At 43.7% G+C, this 15,986-nt stretch overlaps 1 protein-coding gene across 1 annotated transcript in view; it reads left to right on the top strand.

Annotated features, from left to right (window-relative positions):
* Window positions 1-15,986, top strand: part of LOC109937976 (UDP-N-acetylglucosamine pyrophosphorylase 1, like 1) — a 318,016-nt gene that overhangs the window by 200,062 nt on the left and 101,968 nt on the right. The gene's annotated exons all lie outside the window — the stretch shown is intronic.

Genomic DNA, 15,986 nt, shown 5'->3' with positions numbered 1-15,986 from the left:
CCTTCTATCCTCCTCCCTCCCTTCCCCATCTTTCTTCTCCTCCTCTTCCCACCCTGCCCCTTCTCTTCCCCTCCTTTCCCCCTCTTTTTCTGGGAGTGTTTGTTGGAGACAGTGTAGAGAGGCTTTACATTCAGTATGAAAGAGTAGAGGGAGCATTACTCTGCATCTAACTTTGTGCAGTACCTGTCCTAGGAGTGTTTCAAGGGACAGTGTAGAGGAAGCTCAAAGTTTAAGAGTAGACAAAGGTCGACTCTGTATCTAGCCCCACGGTGTACTTGTCCTGGGGGTTTTTGAGGGGGACAGTGTAGAGTAGGCTTGACTGTGTATCTAACGCTATGCTTTACCTGTTCTGGGAGTGTTTGACAGAGACATTGTAGAGCGAGCTTTACTTTCTGTTTAAAAGAGTAGAGAGAGCTTTACTTCAGTTTAAAAGTAAAAGTTGGGACAGTTATACACTGTAACCTGATGCTTTCCCTTTGTTTGGAGTGATTGAGATGACAGCGTGGTAGAAAGTTTACTTTCAGTTTGAATGAGTAGATGGAGCTTTACTTTCAGTTTGAAAGAGTAGAGGGCGCATCACTCTGTATATAACCCTGTGCTGGGCATGTTTGTTGAGGATGATGAATGAAACAAGTCCAACATTATTAAGATAAGTTTCTCTGAAATGTTCTACAACCCCCCTCCATTGTCTCAGACTGTTGTAATGAAAGTACGAAATTCCCTTAACTGCTATTTCTTTTGTATATCTAAAGCAGTTCATAAAATTACTGAAAATTACTAGCTAATTTTGTATTGCTGTGAGTTATCTCCTCATAATTGGGATTTATCCACATAGTACTGCTTTGATACAATTCTGGCCCCAAAATCCTTTTCTTATCAATTAGTTAAAGGTCTTTACAGGATGTCATAGAGTCATACAGCATGGAAACGGACCATTTGGTCCAACTCGACCACGCTGACCAGACATCCCAATCTGACCCAGTCCCATTTGCAGCATTTGGCCTGTATCCCTCTAAACCCTTCCTATTCATGTACCCATCCAGATGCCGATTAAATGTTGTAATTGTACCAGCCTCCACCACCTCCTCTGGCAGCTCGTTCCACACATGCACCATCCCCTGTGTGAAAAAGTTGCCCTTTAGATCCTTTTTAAATTTTTCTCCTCTCACCGTAACCTATGCCCTCTGGTTTTGGACTCCCCCCATGTGTGGAAACAATGAGGTTTCAGGCAGTTATTTATTGTCAGTGTTAGATGTTTGTGTTCTGTCCAATAGGTCTGTCTACAATCTCACTCGCCTGGCTGTGCCCCATCTCATCCAGAGCCATGGCTCCATTGTCAATGTGTCCAGTGTCAATGGCCAGCGATCAGTAAGTGCGAAAAAACAGAACTCACTGATTGGAACAGTTTATTGATTCCAGTGGTAGATGGCCGGGATTGTAACATTCCCCATTGTCCTGTCATGCATTTGAAACAGTGATACTGAGAGAGGGTGGGTTGTGGATTCCCCTCTCACGTTTGGGACCTGAGCATTGTCCAGGCTGAGGGAGTGCTGCACTGTCAGAGATCTGCGTACCAGCATTCACAGCTAAACCAAAGAGTCTTGTCTGACCTCCTGGTGACATATAAAATATTCTAAAATAAGATTTGTGAAAAGTTTTCACTGATGTGCGTGCAGTTCCTGCATCTTTTTCCATTAATTTCACCAGGATGGGGTGTCACAGTGGCTCAGTAGTTAGTAGTGCTTCCTCACAGCGCCAGGGACCCAGGTTCAATTTCACTCTTGGGCATCTATCTGAGTGAAGTTTGCACATTCTCCCTGTGTTTGCATGGGTTTCCTCCGGGTGCTCCGGTTTCCTCCCACAGACCAAAGATGTGCAGGTTAGGTGAATTGCTCATGGTAAATTGCCTATGGTGTCCAGGGATGTACAGGCTAGACGGATTAGCCATGGGAAATACAGGGTTACAGGGATAGAGCAGGATGGTGAGTCTGGGTGGGATGCTGTTCAGAGGGTCGGTGTGGACTCGATGGGCTGAATGGCCTGCTTCCACACTCTGGGAATTCTGTGATTCTATGGGAGCTATCAAGTCCTGAACATCTGTCTGCCTTTGAATTTCATTTACTAAATTTAACTTTTTCAAAATTTGTATTAAACTCACCAAGTTCATCCTTATGATTTAATGTTTTGTTGTCTCCTTCCTTTTCGATGAAAACAGATGTAAACTGTTGCCACCTCCTTATCTCTTACTGTATCAGCTGTCCAGTATAGACAGTTAATATTAGTTTGATATTCCTTACAAGTATTTGGTTTATACTTAATTCTGTTCTTACTACCTCTTACCTCCTTTGGGTTTTCCTATTGTATCAGCTCATGATGACATTGCTGTCTGTGGGACCTTGCCGTACACAGATTGTTGATTTTATATAATTTATTCACATTGTGTTGGTGTCACTGGCTGGGCCAGTGTTTAATTGCCCATTCCTAGTTGCACTTGAGAAGTTAGAGGTAAGCTGTCTTTTTAAACCACTGCAATCCTTGGAAACACCCAGAGTGCTGTTCGGAAGGGGCATCCAGGATTTTTTCCCTCACCTGAGGGGATGGGGCAGGAACAGGGCCAATATCTAATTGTTGAGGTAGTGGAGCAGAGAGCGACTGAGTGACCATTTGACCCGGTACAGGGGGGAGTCAAAGATATTCCTGTGAGACTTGGACCTGTATCCAGTATTTACAGCTATTTTTAACCTTCACTTTCTGTAGTTCCCTGGGGTTGTGGCCTACTGCATGTCGAAATCAGCCCTGGACCAGTTCACACGGTGCTTGGCCCTTGGTGAGTGTGATCTCATTGGAAAATTCTCCTTACTATCGTGTTACATCAGATCATTTCCGTGGTCCTGTCCCACACACCACCCCCTCCTCCCCACACACGCACACACGTACACGCACACACAAAAACTTCTCTCTTTCTCCCTATTCTGCTCAAGCACCTTAGTCCTCTGAATCACTTGCCTTCCTCACATTCTGCACTCTTGGGTGTCTCCCATTTTGATTCCCCAGTTTTCGGTGTTTATGCCACCAGGTGCCTGGCCCCTTAATTTGGAATTTCCTCCCAAAATCTTTTTAGATTTCTGTTGTTTCTCCTCACCCTTTCCTTGGAAAAGTACGTCTTTGACTGACATTTTGTCTGTCATAAAACCACCTTATGTCCATTCATATCATATTTTCCTGTAGAATGTTGTGTGCAACCCATGGGACATATTACTTTGTTCAAGCTAGAAAATTAGCTGTTAGTACATTTTGAGCTCTGTTTAATGATGATTGAAATTGGAGCTCACTGTATTCTTTTAAACTGAAAGTAAAGCTTAGTCCACTCTTGTAAACTGAAAGGAAACCTCCCTGTATTCTGTCCCCATCAAACAATCCAGGGACATGTAGAGCACGGGGATTAGATACAGGGTAAATACGACAGTGCCTTTGGAAAGGGTTAGGAATCTAACTTCAAGCACATGGGATAAAGGGATGAGAAGAAGGACAGTAAATACAGGACTCAAGATGTATCTGAATGCTTACGGTGTACAAAATCAGGTCAGTGAGTTTGTGGCACAGATTGATATTGGCAGGTATGATTTGTGGGCATCACGGAGACATGGCTGCAAGGGGATTAGGACTGGGAGCTAAATATCCAAGAATATACATCCTATCGAAAAAACAGGCAGGTGGGCAGAGGGGGTGTGGCTGCCTTATTAGTAAAAAACAAAATTAAATCACTAGCAAGAAATGACATAGTGTCAAATGATGTAGAATCTGTGTGGGTAGAATTGAGGAACCGCAAAGGTAAAAAAACCATGGTGGGACTTACGTACAGACCTCCAAACAGTAGTCAGGCTGTGGGGCACAACATACACCCGGAGATAGAAAAGGTGTGTAAGAAAGGCAAGGTTACAGTGATCATAAGGGATTTTAATGTACAGGTGGACTGGGAAAGTCATGTTGGTAGTGGATTGCAAGAAAAGGAATTCGTGGACTGTCAACAAATGGCTTTTTGGAGCAGCTTGTGGTGGAGCCCACCAGGGAAAAGGCAACTCTGGATTTAGTTTTGCGCAATGAGGTAGACTTGATAAGGGAGCTTAAGGTGAAGGAACTCTTAGGAGGCAGTGACCATAATATGATAGAATTTGCTCTGCAATTTGAGAGGGAGAAGCTGGAATCAGATGTAACAGTATTACAGTTGAATAGAGGCAACTCGAGAGGTATGAGGAAGGAGCAAGCCAGCATTGACTGGGAGAGGAACCTAGCAGGAGAGTCAGTGGAACAGCGATAGAAGGAGTTTCTAGGAGTGATTTGGGAGACACAGCAAAAATTCACTAAGAAAGAAATAGGGAGGGAGAAGATTAACAATGAGGGTAAGCTAGTCAGTAACATAAAAGAAGATTGCAAGAGTTTCTTTAGATATATAAAGGGTAAAAGAGGGCCACTGGAAAATGACGCTAAAGTAGTATTATAGGGGAACAAAGAAATGGTGGAGGAACTGAACAATACTTCGCTTCAGTCTTCACGGTGGAAGACACAAGTAATATCCCAAAAATTCAAGAGAGTCAGGGGCAGAGGTGAGTATGGTGACCATCACCAAGGAAAAGGTGCTAGTAAAACTATAAGGTCTGAAGGTGTATAAATCACCCAGACCAGATGGACTGCATCCCAGAGTTCTGAAGGAGATGGCTTAAGAGATAGTGGAGGCGTTAGTGGTGATCTTTCAGGAATTGCTAGAGTCAGGGAGGGTACCAGAGGACTGGAAATTCGCTAACGTAAACCTAAGGGCAGAGCCTTAGAGTAAAGGGAAGACCCTTTAGAACGGAGATGAGGAGAAACTTCTTTAGCCAGAGAGTGGTGAATCTTTGGAATTTATTGCCACAGAACGCTGTGGAGGCCAGGTCATTGAGTATGTTTACGACAGAGACAGGTTCTTGATTGTTACGGGGAGAAGGCAGGAGAATGGGGTTGAGAAACTTATCAACCATGATTGAATGGCAGCGGAGACTCAATGGCCTAATTCCTGCTCCAACATCTTATGGTATAAAATTCTCTCTACTCTTTTAAACTTAAAGTATGGCTCCATGTGCACTGTCTCCATCAAACAATTCAGGACAGGGACAGCATGGCATTAAGCACAAAGTAAAGCTGCGTGTACTCTCTTAAAACTGATGTAAAAGGTCATTCTACTTTTATAAACTGAAAGTAAAGTTCCCTCAACACTATCTCTACCAAACACTCCCAACACAGGGGCAGCATGGGTTAGATACAAGTGAAGCTCCCTTGACACGGTTTCATCAAACACTCCAAGGACAGTACAGCATGGAGGTAGAATTCCCTCTACTATTTTAAACTGAAAGCAAAGCTACCTTAACACTGTCCCCATCAAACATACCGAGGACATGGAGTTAGACACAGGGTAAAGCTCTCTCTACACTGCCCAACTTTGAGACAAATTTCTGTTTGTCTCTCTATATGTCAGACTTTCATCTGAAATTAGTCTCACTGATATTACTCTTGGCTCTGGTTTTTATTTAACCCTTAGTTTGAGTCTCTCTCTGCTGTACGTTTGCCATTTCTTTGAGAGAGACTGGAATTCACACAGCTTTCTGAGGAAATGTGAGAGTTTCAGCTCCGAGGCTGAAATTCTGTCAGCTCATTCTGATTGCATCCGTAATGATAAAGAGGGGCTTTTCCTGCCTGGTTCTGTTCCAGCACCGCTGGACCAACCTTGTATTCTGCACTTTCATTGTTGAAGCCTCCAATGGACTGGAGATAGTCAGAGAGTGACAGTGCCAGTGGAAGGAGGAAAGGGCTCCAGTGTAATACTCTGCTTCTCTCCCTCTAGATCTGGCCCCCAAGAAAGTTCGAGTGAATGCTGTGTGGTGAGTCATTGCTATTCTCTTCTCATTTCTGTTCTGTTCTGGATCATGAATCATTCTTTATGTTGCATCAATATTTTTTTGTCTCTGTTCCCCTCCAATCCCTCTCCTGGTCCCCTCCAATCCCTCTCCTGGTCCCCTCCAATCCCTCTCCTGGTCCCCTCCGTTATCTCCACCTTGCCCTCCACATCCCTGTGCATGTCCTCTGCTTCCTCTCATTCCCTTGCTGCTTTACCCTTTCCTGCCACCTTCATCCTTCTGGCATAGTAGTCCCACACACCCCCACACCCCCGTTTCCCTTCCCTAGTGAATAACTTGCCCCTGCCCCACCTCTTTCTGCTCACACCTCCCCACATGCAACCTTCTCCTCCCTCCATCCTGTGTAGCCTTTTAAGCACCCTCCTTTCCATTCCTCTTCCCCACCCTCCCATGCTTCCAGCACACTTTCACGCTTTTGCTCTCGTGTGATCTCTCCTAATACCCACCTTTACATTGTCTTGTGCACACTTTCTCTCTCCCATGCTCAGAGAACATCATACCTGAGCCTAGTTCTTTGCTGTAATAAACAAACATAGAACAGTACAGCACAGGAACAGGCCCTTCGGCCCACTATGTCTATGCCGACCATCATGACATGCTAAACCAATCCCATCAGCCCGCGTGTGCTCTGTATCCCTCTATTCTCTGCCTGTTCACGTTAGATACCTCTTAATATTGCTGTCATCTCTGCTTCTAACACCTCACCTTCCAGGCACCGACCAGCCTCTATGTTTAAAAAAAAAAAAAAATCTTTTCTCGTCACATTCCTTTTCATCCTCTCACCTTAAAACCATGCCCTCTAATATTTCATATGTCCACCCTGGGAATAAGATTCCAACTATCACCCTATCCATGCCTGTCATAATTTTATCTACTTCTATTAGGTCACCTCTCAGCTTCCAACACTCCAATGAAAACAATTCAGTTTTGTCCAATCTCTCTCTTTATAGCTAACACACTCCAATCCAGGCAACTCCTGGTAAACATCTTTTGCACCCTCTGCAAAGCCTTCACATCCTTGACCAGAACTGCACATAATACTCCAAATGTGGCCTAACTAAACTATTATACACCTACAACATGACTTGCTGGCTTTTATACTCAGTGCCCCGACTGATGAAGGTAAGAATGCTGTATGCCTTCTTTACCACCTTATCCACTTGTGTTGCACTTTCAAGGAGCTATGGACCTGCACTCTAAGATCCTTCTATATATCAATACTCCTCAGAGTCTTGTCATTAATTTTTTACTTTGCTCTTGTGTTTGACCTCCCAAAATACATCACCTCATGCTTATCTGGATTAAACTCTGTCTGCAGTTTCACTGCCCATATTTCCAACTCATCTATATCCTTTGACAACCTTCCTCACTATCCACAATCTGCCAATTTTCATGTTGCCTGTAAACTTACTGATCAGAGCACCTACATTTTCATCTAAATCATTTCTATAAATTACAAGTAAGAGGTCCCAGCACAGATCCTTGCAGAATACCGCTGGTCATAGACCTCCAGTCAGAAAAACACAGACTGTTGGAGAAACGCAGCAGGTCTGGCAGTATCAGTAGGGAGAGAAACAGAGTTAACATTTCAAGTTCAGTATGATTCTTCTTCAGAACTCTAGTTCTCTGTCTCTGATCACAACATGCATGGATCTTAAGTTCTGAGTACTGAGGCCAATTTACCACCACTTCACTTCTCCCGTTGGTGAGAGTGATTGGCTCAGCACAGTGACAGATCAGCAGCAAGCTCCCTGGTCTGAGCCTCAGTGTCTTGCCTCATTGCATGTGGCTTCTTCTCTTTCTATTGTGGAATCTTCTCTCATTCTCCTGTCTCCTTCTAGCCCTGGAGTGATTGTGACGGACATCCATAAGCGAGCTGGCCTGAGTGAGAGCGAATATGCTGAGGTACGTTACCGACCGGTGTCACTGGACTGTCAGCTGACTCAGTGACTGCTCACTGTCACACAGCTGTAGTTGTTTCTCCTTCTGTAGTCGAGCCACCCAATCAGTTCCAGTTTAGGGTTACCCCTCAGGGAGTGAGGGATTGGGATAACCCTATTCTATGCCTCATTGTTAAATGAGGGAGTGAGAGTTGGGTCAAGAACCTAACCTTCAGCTACAGGAATGGGAAGAGGTACGGCATGGGACTAGGTATCAACTTGAAGGGTCCCCTTGGCATGTGCAGCTTTGTTATCCTTACTGTACTGACCTCTTCTCTTGTTTCCTCAAGTTCTTGAGGTTCTGACTTCAATATTTATTGTGTGAAACTGGTGACCTACTCTCATCTGCTACTACTACTCCAGGAATGCAGAGATTATCCCCCCTCCCAGTTTATATTCTTCACGGCAAACCACTTTCATGAACTTGACCCTTACACCCTCCCCTCCAATAGTCAGTACAGGCAACTCAAAGGAGTTCCTGTGTCACTAAGATTGAGAGCCACCTGGTCAGCTGTCTCTGCTATTTCTCTCGCTTCTCTTAATCCATTGGGTCAACTGTCCTCTATTACTCCCATCCCCGAGCTCTCACCTTTCACAGGTTCCTTTCCAATCATCCCTGTTATCTTCCCTGACCTCCAGTTGTCTGTGAATCTCACCTCCTGAGTCCTTGACTCAATTTCACTGAACTGTTAACTGTCTGTAATGATTAGAACCAGGTGGATCTTATTGACTATGAGATCCTCGATTGGAGTTGTTAACCTGGGCCAATCAGGTAGCCCTGGGTGACAGATATAAACAGGAGATTTAGAATCTCCTCACTTCAAGGACTGACTTGGAGCTGGCTGGCCACAGTCAGAGTACTGTGCGTATGTAAATAAAGGGCGATTTGGTGATGGGATACTGGCCTCTGTGCAGTTATTTCACCATCCAATGTGCTCGTGGCTATTGTAAATGATTCACCTCCTTTGTTTGCTGTCGTCTCCTTTTTAAAAATCTGCCAACATCACCCCTGACTGCCCTGTGAAATAGCGAAGCAAGCCACTCATTTCAAGGGCAAATAGCGATGGGCAGCAAATGCTGGCCTTGCCAGTGATGCCTACATCCCATAAGAGAATAACAATAAAAATGAAGTTCTGGTTTGTTTTGTACATTGTCCCCTTCTTTAGCCCACACCTTTGACTACTGTATGCTCTGGACCTTCCTTTATAAGCCCTTCCAACTCTCCACTGTCCACCCCCTCTGCAAAACTTTCTTTGATTTGGCATTCATTTAATTTAATTTCTGTATTGTTGCTGTTGAGCTGACTATTTTTTGTAGAATCTCTACAGTGTGCAAACGCTATTCAGCCCACCAAGTCCACACCAACCCTCCGAAGATCGTCCCACCCAGTCCCACGCCTCCCCACCTTATCTCTGTAACTCTGCAATTCCCATGGCTAATCCACCTAACCTCACATCCTTGGACTGTGTGAAGAAACTGGAGCACCCAAAGGAAACCCACGCAGACACGGGGAGAATGTGCAAAGTCCACACAGACAGTCACCCAAGATGGGGATAGAACCCAGGTCCTTGGCGCTGTGAGGCAGCAGTGTTAACCACTGAGCCACCGTGCCACCTCCACTGTACACACTGCTGTCATGGTGAGCTGGAGGTGAAGGGAGCTGGAAATGGAGTCCACTTACAGGAGCTACTTTGTATGGTGCCCTGAACAGTGTCAAGTTTCCAGTGTAATGTGTTTGCCTTGATTTGAGGTTTATTAAAAGTAAAGGGTCAAAGGTAAACTGGTCACTGAAGGTTATCTAACCACAGGCCTGTTGCTTTAGTCATGGTGCTGACACTGGCTGGTTCAACTCGGCATGGTGTCTGCCAACACATTAGATGGCAGGACACAAGTTGTCTTTGTTGGCTACACCTTGTTTTGGGGACAATGTCTACGCAGGGTCATGGGTTTTGACATGTGTCTTCATGAGATTGACAGGGCTGACCACGTTTTTAATCCTCTGACCTTTGGGCAGACCTTGGGGCAGGATGTCCCAGGAGGCAGTGGGACCTGGAGAGAAGGATTTGATTCTTTCTCTGCCACTGTTCTGCCTCAGCATTAAGGTGTTTGGACTCAAAGCGGCTTTTTATTATTTGTTTGAGATGTGGGTATCATTGGCTGGGTCAGCATTTATTGCCTATCCCCAGAGGACAGTTAAGAGTCAACCGTATTGCTGTGGATCTGAAGTCACGTGTAGAACTGACCAGGTAAGGATGGCAGTTCCCTTCCCCACAGGACACATTAGTGAACGAGATCAGTTTTTACAACAATTAACACTGGTTACATGTTCGTCATAATTTTTTATTACAGAATCATCAAGTTTTACAGTACAGAAGGCAGCCATTGGCCCATCCAGTCTGTACTGACTCCTGAAAGAGTTATCCAGCTAGTCCTATTCTCCAGCCCCATGTCTGTAGCCCTCTAAATTCATCCCTTTCAAATATAGATCCAGTTCTCTCTTGAAACGTCCTATTGAATCTGTCCCTAACTCTCTCCCAGGCAATGTATTTCAGATCCTAATAACTCTGAGTAGAGAGTTTCTCCTCATCTCACTCCTAGCTCTCCTGCTGACAGTTTTGAAATTGTGACCCCCCTCGTCACTGACATACCAACGGATGGAAATGGAATATCCTTCTTTATCCTGTCAAAATTGTTCATAATATTGAACACCTCATAAGGTCACCTCTTAATCTTCTCCGCTCCCAAGAGAATAAGCCTGATTTCTCCAATCTTTCTCTGTAACTAAAATCCCTCATTTCAGGAATCGTTCTAGTACGTATTGTGCTCTCTCCAGGGTTTTAACGTCCTTTCTCAAATAAGGTGCCCAGAACTGAACACAATACTCCTATGTGGTCTGACCAATGATTTTTTTAGAGGTGTAGAATCACCTCCTTGCATTTGTACTTTGTGCTTCTATTTATTTATAAGCCGCTTTAACAACTGCGACAACTTCCCTGGCCACCTTCAGAGAATTATGTATGTGAACCCCGAGGTCTCTCTGCTCCTGCACTACCCTCAGAATTATATCATTGAGCCCTTATTGTCTCTCCATGTTTCTTCTACAAAAATGCATTACCTAACATTTTTCTGTATTGATATTCTGCTGCCAGGTATCTGCTTATTTGGGCTTCTGAATTCTTTATTCTGGATTTTAAAAAGTAAATTCAAATTTCACTGTCTGCAAGCTACTCTTTGTTTAATGGTTCTCCTGCTGAATCCGGAGAATGCACTGGAAGCATTGCTGGGTGAATTTCTCTTATTTGTCTGTGATACATAATCCAGGTCTTCTAATTTTGGAAAATTACTTTGTGAGATGTGTGTGTCGTTGGCCAGCATTTCTTGCCCATCCCTAGTGGCCCTTGAGAAGGTGGTGGTGAGCTGCCTTCTTGAACTGTTGCAGACCACCTGCTGTGGGTTGATCCACAATGCTGTCAGGGAGGGAATTCTAGGATTTTGACCCAATGACAGTGAAGGAATGGCGATTATATTTCCAAGTCCAGATAGTGAGTGACTGCAGGGGAACTTGCAGGGAGGGTTTTCCCGTTTTTCCGCTGCCCTTGTCCTTCTAGATGGTATGGGGTTGGACAATGCTGTGTAAATGCCTTGGTGAATTTCTGCACTGTATCTTGTAGCGTATCTGCTACTGAGTGTTGGTGGTGGAGTAACTCGATGTTTGCAGATGTGGTGCCACTCAAGCGGGCTGCTTTGTCCTGGTTGGTGTCAAGTTTCTTGAGTGTTGTTGGAGCTGCACCCATCCAGGCAAGTGGGGAGTATTCCATCACACTCCTGACTTATGCCTTGTTGATGGTGGATAGACTTTTGGGAGTCAGGAGGTGAGTTACTTACTGTCGTATTCCAATCCGCTGATCTGCTTTTGTAGCCACAGTATAGATGTGGCTAGTTTAGTTCATAGTCATACAGCACGGAAACAGACCCTTCCATGCAACCAGTCCATGCTGACCATAATCCCAAACTGAACTAGTCCCACCTGTTTGCGCTTAGCCCATATCCCTCCCTCCAAACACTTTGTATTCATGTACTTATCTAAATGTCTTTTAAACATTGTAACTGCACCCGCATCAGTTTCTGTAAAATGGCAACCTCTAGGATGTTAATAGTGGGGGATTCACTGATGTTAGTGAACATCAAGGGGTGATGTTAGATTCTCTTTTGTTGGAGATGGCAGACTGCCTGGCATTTGTGTGTCATAAATGTTACTTGCCACTTGTAAGCCAAAGCCTGGCTATTGTGCAAGCCTTGTTGAATTTGGACACGGACTACTTTAGTATCTGAGGAGTCACAAATGGGGCTGAACATTGTACAGTCATCAGCAAACATCCCCAATTCTGACTTAATGTGCATAGTAGGTTGCTGAAGATAGTTGGGTCTAGGACATTACCTTGAGGAACTCCTGCGGAGATGTCCTGGAGCTGAAATGGCCTGCGTAGCCAATTGGTTGCAGTATTTAGGGAGAGGGGGAAGCAAGGGGAGATAACTACAATGCACAGAGAAGGGGATTGCTGATTCAGGGGGATGAGCGAGAGATGGGGATGGTTAGTCTGGTTGTGTGCTACCTCTGACCTTGTCTCTTCTTTCCTTGCAGTTCCTGAATAAATGCAAGGTGACCCATGCCTTGGGGCGTCCTGGACAGGTAGATGAAGTAGCCCAAGCCATTGCCTTCCTGGCCTCTGATGCAGCTTCTTTCATCACTGGAGTCACGCTGCCAGTGGATGGTGGGCGCCATGCCATGTGCCCACGGTGAGTGGACAAACTCTTACATGTGCCAAGTGAGGATCCGAAAGAGCGAGTTTTGGAGCCTGGTCACCTTGTCATTGCCAATGTTCCCAGCAGCTACAGCACTTTGAAACACCATCACTGATGAGGAAATGATTATGTGATGTTTCTGAATGGATTTCCAGGGAAATGACAGGCTAAGGATCAAAGTGCACTGAAGTTTGGATGCATTTCCACTCCACTCAAGGTTTTCTTCAAATTTAATAAAATCCATGCTCATTCTGTCCCTGAAACTGTTGTTTATTTTATCTTCACTGCAGTAGAATTTGGTGCAAACTGTTGATTTTCACCGAATGACATTGGACTCAAAATGTTAATTCTTTCTTCTCTCTTGAAAGATGTTGCCACACCTGCTAAATATGTCCAGCATTTTCTGTCTTTATTTCAGATCTCCAGCTCCTTTTTATCAGTTTCAAACCCGCTACCCTTGTTTTACCTGAGTCCAATTCCCAATCTCCTGAGTGCTCACTGATCTGCCCTGGCTACCAGTGAAGCAACACCTTGATTTTGAAATTCTCATCCTTGTTTTCAAATCCCTCTGTGATTTCACCACTGCTTACCTCAGGAATCTCCTCCAGCCTTCTCAGATATCGGTACTGTTTTACTTCTGGCCTCGAAATCGTGCCTGGTTTTTATCACTCCACATGTCTTTAGCTGCCTGGGGCCTAATCTGTGGAGTTCCCTTGCTGCACCTCTCCACTCTCTACATCTAACTATCCTCAACTGACCTTTTTAACCAAGCTTCTGGTCACCTGCTCTGTTATCTCTTCATGTGGTTCAAGAAAGTTTTCTGTGAAGTGCCCTAGAATGCTTGCATTGTTTAGGGAGCTGTGTATATATAAATACACCAACTTTATGTATGGACATCCTACCTAATAGATAACTCTTTACTTAGTGCAGTGTCAGTTGCTGGAGGCCAGTGAGTTGTTGACCACATGCTCTGATTCAGAAATAGGCAAATTCAATACTGCTTACAGGCTAAAATTAATAGCTGGGTTTAGTTGAAGGTTCATTAATACACTGAAGCACTAATTCAGGTGGAAAAGTGAGAGTGGGGAATTGGTTTATCCCAACAACCACACAATATTCTTCTGGCACCTTTTTAAGAGGGTGCGACTAAGAGTTGCCTCATCTCAACTGAAGTAATTTCTGGGCTGTTCTGCTGCTGTTATGGTTTCTGAAGGCTTTGAGTCAACTGGTGGACAATGCTGGACTGAGACGCTACAGAAGGACAAAGTCAGTCCACCAGTGCCTTGATCTACGTTATTGGAGTCACTTCTTTGTTGAGATGTTTGCTGAAACAACAATCTGATGGATGCGTGGGAATAAACAATACTAAGCTAATTTTTACAATGTAAAGTAATTCCGTTTTGTTTAACACTTTATTTTTATTAACCAATATACTCTTTTACATGATTTTCGTGACTAGGTATTTGTCACTCTTGGTTTCCATATATTTGTGAGATTCCTACTAATGCACATGCAAGTGCAGCTTTTCTTTATTAAAGTGAAGGGACTCATGTGTGAGTTAGTCTGTCTGAATGGCATCACCAGATTTACAACTTTAGTTTCACAACTTTCAGAGATTTAGTGGAGAACTGGACATACCACCAACAGGTTTCGTTCTCACTATTACCCCCACTTCTGACATTTATGACCCTTACTCATGTTCTATAAACAGAAGGTCATCCTTCAGCTGTGGGATATGACAGACATCGGCAGGGAAATGAGGACCAAGTGTGGGCCATTCAGCCCTTCGAGCCTGCTTTGCCATTCTATGTGATCATGGCTGGTTCACTTCCTCAATGCTATATTCTTGCATGCTCCTTATGTCCCTTGATGCCTTTAAAATGTAAAAATATATCTCTTTCTTGAACCTATTCAGTGACTTGGCCTCTATTACCCTTCTGTGGTAGAGAATTACGTAGGTTCATTACCCTTTTGAGTGAGGAATGTTTTGTATGTATTGTGAATAGCTGGGGCCTGAGCACTGATCCTTATGGTGCTGATCCAGTCACTGCCTGCTGTTCAGAAGAAGATCCATTTATTCCCATTCTCTTTCCTATTAACCAATTCTTGATCTATCCCTATGTATTTTTATGCCAATCCATTTCATTTGTTTTAACTTTGTCTACTAATCTTTTTCAAGGGACCTTATCAAAAGTCGTCTGAAAATCTAAATACACCACATCCACTGGTTCTTGAATGTGAGTCCAGTTCATCCAGTCATAATGAGCATTTCACTGTATATTTACCCAATACTCAACTCCTATCTGTCCACACACTTCTCATTGAGGATCATGGGCAAGTGAATAAAACCAAATGCCTTCCTTAAAACAATTAATGGCCCCCAATCAAATTGTTAGTGTTCCAGACGCTGGGGTTTTTCTGTTTTGTAGTTGTCCACAGAACATGGTGCTACAACAAATACCTGCCAAAGTAATTGATGGTGGAGAATCGATCTGATATTTTATATAAAATTAGAAAGAGAAATCAAGTTAACATTTCAGTGTCCACATCAGAACCAGTGAAAGGTCATCAACCTGAAAGATTGACTTTTTCTATTCATAGATGCTGCCAGACCTGCCAACTACACTCAGCATTTCTGTACTATTTTTTAATATATATCTCTATACATTTATACATGTACACATACTAACAGGCATAGATAATGACATTGTTGTCTGTTCTGCAAAATTAATGAAGGCATTACTATTTCCAAATAAATTCTGGCCCCCATTCTCCCCAGCTGTCATCCTAATTTGCTCAGAGCCCTATTTCTACCATTACACCATGCTTGCTGTTCTACATTGCTTGAGTTCTTGCAATATTCTCATTTTAACATTCTTACACACATCCATATGTTTAATTATCTCCAAGGCCTCAATCTTCTTTGGACCTATAATCCTCAGATATTTGTGCTCATATAAAACTGCTCTCCTCCGTATCCCTGATTACACTCATTGTTATTGTTTTAATTATTTTGGAAGCCCATGTGAAGAGCTTTGTTTTACATGAAATGTGCTGTGTAAGTACAAGTTGATGATTGTCAATGAAGTGAACACAACCCAGGCTGGGCAGCTCCTGTATATACTATTGGCTGAAACTCCTCTCCTGTTGTCTATTCAACGTACATTGACTTTATTGAGATTGTTGACAGTTTCTGCTTTATTTGCAAACAAATTTGAGTTGGAACATTAGAGATAACAAGGTATAGAGCCGGATGAACACAGCAGGCCAAGCAGCATCATAGGAGCTGGAAGGC

Source organism: Rhincodon typus, chromosome 28 (assembly GCF_021869965.1).
Source record: "Rhincodon typus isolate 14 chromosome 28, sRhiTyp1.1, whole genome shotgun sequence".
NCBI lineage: Eukaryota > Metazoa > Chordata > Chondrichthyes > Orectolobiformes > Rhincodontidae > Rhincodon > Rhincodon typus.
The sequence above is the reverse complement of the archived record's forward strand: the minus strand, read 5'-3'. Positions and strand labels throughout refer to the sequence as shown.